The sequence below is a fragment of the Diadema antillarum genome, unplaced genomic scaffold, assembly GCF_040938485.1.
Source record: "Diadema antillarum isolate AM-2024a unplaced genomic scaffold, OU_Dant_1.0 scf00000069, whole genome shotgun sequence".
Taxonomy (NCBI): Eukaryota; Metazoa; Echinodermata; class Echinoidea; order Diadematoida; family Diadematidae; genus Diadema; species Diadema antillarum.
Genome location: NW_027270958.1, coordinates 649,908 through 656,992, shown reverse-complemented (window position 1 = coordinate 656,992; position 7,085 = coordinate 649,908).

Sequence of the window (7,085 nt, the reverse complement as noted above, 5' to 3'; positions counted from 1 at the left end):
AACCGCACATGGAGATAACCCCCCCCCCCCCAGAAAAAAAGCAAAAAACACCTTTAATTGTTTATCACCACTACTCTACTCTGTCTTATAGTTTGATCACCATGCACGCTGCGATGAATTCCAGTGTGCAGCATTTAAGCGCACAATCTTATTCATTCAAACGGGGGAATAAAAAAACGCCAACATTTTGCTCTTCAGCATTTTGAATGCTCAGGAGAAGAGTTATTTTTTTTTTCTTCATTGTACACACACACACCAACATACACACATACACACTTATACATATCAACATACACGTGCACACTTAGGTCTAGTATGGTTACACATTTTTAATGTTTAATCGACTCTTTTTTTTTCAACTTTCAATTTTTAGTTTCCCATACACACACATACATATCAACAGACATGTGCACACTTAGGTCTACATTTTTAATGTTTAATCGAGTCTTTTTTGTCAACTTTCAAATGTTAGTTTCACATGAAAACATTGTAAAATTGTCCATGGGCAATATCTGAAACAATAGCACTGCGAAGACTATATTCTGCACACTTCGATCTTTGCATTTTGTTGAACTGCAATTTTGATTATGAAAATGATAATTCCATAGTTATGACAGGAAAATGATAAACGCATCCAAATAACACACACACACAATTTAAACGTAAACATACTCTTTATATATTAACACTCGGGCTGTATTTTCTACAGTTTGCGGGTAATCCATTCATTTATGGACAAATTTCATCAATATCAATGAGTATGACTGGGAACAGGCATTTCAAAACTTAAACGTTTGTTTGAGAAAAACGTCTATGCGTATTCTTTATTTGGTGAGTAAAGAAACGTCATATTGATGATAACATAACAAGGTAACGTTAAAACATTACGTTTGTTTAACTTCAATAAGCATATGCACCGTTTTAAAACACAGACAAACAGACACATTGACTGACAGACACACACACATACACACACACGACACAAGTGCTATACACGTGATGTATAGCGGTCCCTTCACACACGCCCTTAATGCATGATGACAAATGAAACGTGATTAATGACAACATAATGGATGGCGCCGCCAATGGGCTGGCTACGTGAGGGATCGGGGCATGCGTACCGGGGGCTGCAAGTTTTCTTTTCCCGAGTACTTTGCATCATTAAAATGTCTCCTTTCCTGTCGTTTATTTTAAATCTTACGATTTGATATTATAGTCATGATGACATCCATTATCAGGGTCGAGCAAATTTCAACAAAGAGCTTGGAAATAAAAACCATCTGAGTTTTTCCCCGTCGTTCAAACTAATTATCTTATTGGTGTTGGTTAATTGCGGTATGTTAGGATATGGCATGTAAAAGGTGGTAATAGGACCCTGGTACTGACTGCACATTAATTTACACAAGGTCGACAGGGCCTCGGAACAAGTTTTTGTTTTTGTTTTAACTTTGCTTGTTACGATACATAATAGATTTAACGACACAGTTACAAAGTTTCCCTTTACCTGATTCGCGTAATGCTTTGATTAATTATCACAGCATTAATTTTACAAAGTTGTTTTAAGTCTAGTTGCAAAGTTTTGTTTTCTTTGTTTGTTCATGATTTGAGAGCAATATGACATTGAAAAATAAGCAAACCAGACATAAGAGTGAGCTGAGTTAACACTTTAAAGCGGACTCGTTATCAGTTTCATAGAAAATGTTATTTTATATGAAGTGAATTCTTTGTCAGTTAAATGCGATATGTCAAGAGCGTATCGTCTTTAAGACACTCGTGCAAACGGCACGAGCAGTGTTATAGCAATATTATTTTGCACTATATGAAAGATGAGGTTCTCCGAGAATGACCAGCAGTCATTCATTTCCATGACAACTTCCTTGTCATATCTTGGCTTCGACACTGATTACACAATTCCATACTCATAAGTATATAAGTATATCTGTGGACATGATATGCTGAAGGCAGGTTTTCACGATGAGAATCGTTTTACAAACTGCCGAAGGGTGAGTCAACAGAGTGATGTTTGAGCACTGCAGCATGTATCTGTCAATCGCATTTGATGTTCATGCGCAATACTTTTTCTCTGCTTAATGATACTTGTGCTGTCGTGAAACTGTCATAATCACTGTGAGCATGACAAACATAGGATACTCAATACCCCCTCCTTCTCTCTCTCTCGATCGCTCGCTTGTTCTTTGTCTGTCTGTCTGTCTGTCTCATTCTCTCCATCTAACTCTGTGAACATTTTTTGTTGGATATGACTGTCGGATATGACTGTATGCTTGAAATCCAGATACCGGTTAATCAAATTAGCATTGTAACCGGCTGGAAAATGCATTGGTTGCTGAATTTTGAAACTGATCATGCTGATGAACGTTTTGAAAAGTCATTATCCATTTATCGCCAATATTCGATGTGGAAACCATATCAGTTCTGTCATGTTAATCAAACGTGATTTCACATTGAGACATATCACTCCGCCATTCATCCAGTTTAATGATTCATAAGGAATACATAGACTGATCGGATAATGAATTACTCTAAACTAATTAATGCGAATAATATGCATCAGACAGTATAATCCTGTATAACTTTCATGAAGCAAAGCTTAAAATACATGCACACTCTTTTGCACTATTGACTAAAGACTCCTGTAAGCATCTTAGGGTAAAGTTTTTTTTTTTATGCTTCACCAAACATGTGTGTATAAGAGTGGTGTTTTCAATTTCTTAATTTTATCGCGAGTAGCAAGGAAAGGATATCCAGGGTGTTTTTTTTTTCTTGTGTTTCTTAAGTAACAATAAAATAGATGGAAACTTACTCCAAAAATGTTGATATGCGTAAATTGCACTGCGTAAATTTTGCCTTGAGTTTTTGAAAAATTATAATCAAGGTCTTGGGTATATCAAGTTTCACAATAATTTTCACTTCTTATTCAGATTCTTCTTCTTTTCATCCGCCTCTTCCAGACATCAAGATAGGTATAATCTTAATCAAATTTCACTGATTATATCAAAAGTGGGAAGAAAAAAAAAACTGCACGATTTTGACAACCTTTGACACATTCCTACTGTCATTCAACTTTAATCAGTAAGATTGTCATAGAATCATTCTTGTGGCAATGAAGACGACGATACAATTACTGTCCTTATCTAACACATGGCTCGACACTAACTTTTTTGTTTGGTGGCCCGATGGGGCCACCAAAATCCTAAATTTCAAATTTTTGGTGGCCCGAGAGAAAAATTTGGTGTCCCGAAAAAAACAATAAAAAAATTAAAAGTCCTTTTTTTTTAATGAATCAAATATTTAAGTTTTATGATAGTGAGAATTAGAAGTTGGACATATCTACTCATAAATAAACTTCAACAAACTTGCAACACTCACTCTCAGGCACTCATTCAGTCCCTTTCATCCATCCTTTAAACAAATTTAACTGCTAATTTCCGGCGCAAAAAGTTACGAATTTATTGACATACTTTTCAAAAAAATTTGGTGGCCCGAGGCGGGCCACCAAATTGCCCTTTTTTAAGATTTGGTGGCCCGACTTTCATTTTTGGTGGCCCCGGGCCACCGGGCCACCGTTAGTGTCGAGCCCTGTCTAACATGACATGAAAGTACTGGGATAGAAGAAAAAGAAAAAGAAAATGAAGAAGAAGAAGAAGAAGAAGAAGGGAAAAAAGAAGAATGGGATAAATGCACAGGTCTATTGGACTTACGATATCATCCTAATCGGATCTTCACTTGGTGGAATACGTGTGCTTCTAGGCCGGCATATGTCTGGAGCACTAATCAAGAACTCAATCTAGCAGCGCTGCAGCTGGTAACCTTTTCTAGGTTGACTGGTTTTCGACGAGCCTTTTTTCATCTAGGGGGGGGGGGGGGTGGGGATGGGAGGAGGAGGAGGAGGAGGAGGGGTGGGGAGAAAAGAGAGATTGGGTGAGAGTTACCTTCACGGCCTCTGGTGGTGTCCCGCAGGTTCATCGCGCCGGTGGAAGCGGGTTGAAGAATCAAGAGAAGTAGAGTTAGCCCACCGCACCATAATCCAAAGCACACTCCCTGCATGGCGACACTCCTCCGAATGAGATTTCCGCCTCAGCGAGCAAAACGCAACGAAAAGAAATCCCGTAGTCGCAAACCGGAACGTTGCTTCTGCTAAAGTTAATATCTACTGCTGATATCCACAAGTGTTGACTTAAATTAGCTACTCCGTTTCGTTGTGCGGAGTGCGAAGTGTTCGTACTTTGAAATTCAAACTATGAATACTTACGAGGTACATCGTAACAGAAAATGTTGGTCCTGTCGCATAAGCACCTGTATGCACGGACGACTTATAGAAACTGCTTCATCGTGCGGCGGAGCGCACCGATATTATAGTCACCTGGGTGTTGACGGCGGGAGAAAGCGCGTCGTCCCCCCCGTAACCCCTCGCGATCATCTCTCGCGATTCAGTGGCGAGAAGGGTTCTGATGGCCACATCCAATACGGGAGAAGCCAGTGAACTCGCAAACTCGCCCGCCCGCCCGCGGTTGCAGAATTATCCGCAAGCAAGTTAGGTCTACTGCGTCGTATATCTGGCTGCACAATTAGCGCGATGGTCTGGCAGAGTGATTACGACTTTCTCTACTTGATGAGGCTCGCCGATTTTAAAGAGGGTTCGTGCGCTGCTGGCTGGCTACAGCGTCTCATTGATAATACGATGATCAAAATGCTGAATCCCGCCCTATACTGAGAAGTGCTGGATAGACGGACGAGCGAGTAAGCCTGACTCGCATTCACAATCGGCTGCACCGGTGGTTCGCTTTTCAGGTTGGACCGTAAAAATTCATCGTGGCAAGTCATACTCGAAACGTGAAGTAATGAAGTGTGTTAAAAACAATCACTGCGAGCCAAAACTCCTAAGTAAAACAGGGCTGACATCATGTATACAATAACCTCGTCATCACCTTAACATGCATTATCACTTGGATAATATTGAGAATAGAAGCTTTGAAATAAGGCATAAGATTTCACCCATTTCAGCGCCTGTTACTTAACTTGGACCATCACCATCTGTTTCTATTTGCAGTGCAGCGCTCCTACACGTAGGACCAATGCACGTGATATCGGAATAAATTTGCGAATTGTCCGCCGACGTAAGAACTCTCTTCTAATGTTTAGTGATAGTCTTGGTCAGAGCATGAAATTTCCTGCTTTGAATTTGATATTAAAGATGTTCAAATTTTTTAGCTGTTCATGTCTGAAGGTGAATGTTTGGCTCATATCGGTGTGTTTGGCGTACGTGATATCAAAAATTGACTCCCTTCAAGCAAAAACATACACGCCAACCTCGAATGGTATAGTCTCAGATATTTTATGCTTAGAGACACAAGAATAATGGCCAAGAGGTTGAATGATATGTTTACAAATCTTACTCATGATTCATAAATCATCGACTTTTCTATAACTACACTGTGACGAACTTTCTTTTATTTCAGACGTCCATGGTAACGCACTACTAGCATCGAGAGTATAATAATTGAAGTGTAGAAGCAAGTGTATGTACTAGGTGTTTCAAAAAACATTTCCCACTTTTGATTCTTAATAATTCAAAAACTATTTATCAGATAACACTGTCATTGATATGAGTGATAGCTGAATAGTGTACAATTTGGTTGGAGGTGGTTTAAATATGAAAGCATAAATCAGTTTCATGAAATTCATGATTAATTTCACAGTTAGGTTCCAGATTTTGCTCTATTTTCAACCCTCTGTACAAAATTTCACTTTGCACAGGGGTCAATGGATGTGTATGGGAGTGTGTGGTTAACACCCTGACAATGGTCCTGAACAATGGCCAGGCTTTGAATGCTTCATTATTTATTCATGAGAAATTCCACTATCACAACTAGTCTTTATTCAGCCTCTGGCAGTATCTGTGTAAAGTCAAACGCCTGCCAATACTGTCGTTGAGTCGCGACAGTGCTCTCCCTACTTCTGAAAAAACGAAATTACAATGAATACCTTCTGTTCTATCGTAAACATGGTGACACGAAGCAAAGAAATCAATTGGACTATACACTTGTGTACAGTATATATAGCCTTAAAAACAAATCGCCCCAATGATAAATGCTGCTGAACTCTTTACCAAAAATAATATCTTTTTATCAAAAAAGCGAAACATTTGTCAACTATCTAATTAGTAGACAATTGTATTAAAATGAGGAACTTTAGATCATTTATGCTTATTTATATCCCAAATTTAGTGATATGTGAAGCAAAATTTGAAAATGAATGCCAGCTGGAATGAAATGTGGTGTTTGCAAGCACATGGAAACATGTGCTTACTTTTTCCATGTGCATACATTTTACCCTTTACCGTGCATAAATTCAGACTAGCAGTGCCCAGGGCAATCCACATGAATTATTGATTAAGCATTCATGTGCCAGGGAGCGCGAGACTGACGCCTAGTCAACAGGTTGTTCAGGCATGTCCATTGTTCATGGCCATTGTCAGCACACACTCACATACACATCATTGGTTCTTGTGCAAAGTTCAATTTTTGTACAGAGGGTTAAAATTTGACCAAAATCTGAAACCTTACTTCAAAATCAATCTTAGATTTAATGAAACTGATTTATGCTTTCACATTCAAATTACCTCCAACAAAATTATACACTATTCAGCTATTACTCATATTAATGACAGTTTTATTGGATGAATAGGTTTTGCACTATTAATGATCAAAAGTGGGAAATGTTTTTTGAAACACCTAGTATGTGTGTGCTTGGAACACGTGTGTGTGAGTGTGTGTGTGTGTATGTTTGTAATGTGTCTACTATATTCGTGTGTGATTTAACAAATACAATTTGTGAATGTATTATGTGTGTGTTGTGTGGATGTTTATGTATAAGTGTGTGTGTGTATGCCGGCGTGTGTTATGTTTGGCCATTGGTCTTGTACTGTTAGACGCAGCGCACACTAATGATTCACAGAAGTGTGGGACAGGCTAGTTTGAACAGACACCTAATGCCGAAAGGGCGAGATAATTGCCAATTAATGTGAGGCTATGTTATGAGCATCCGGGTTGTATAAATCCAACTAG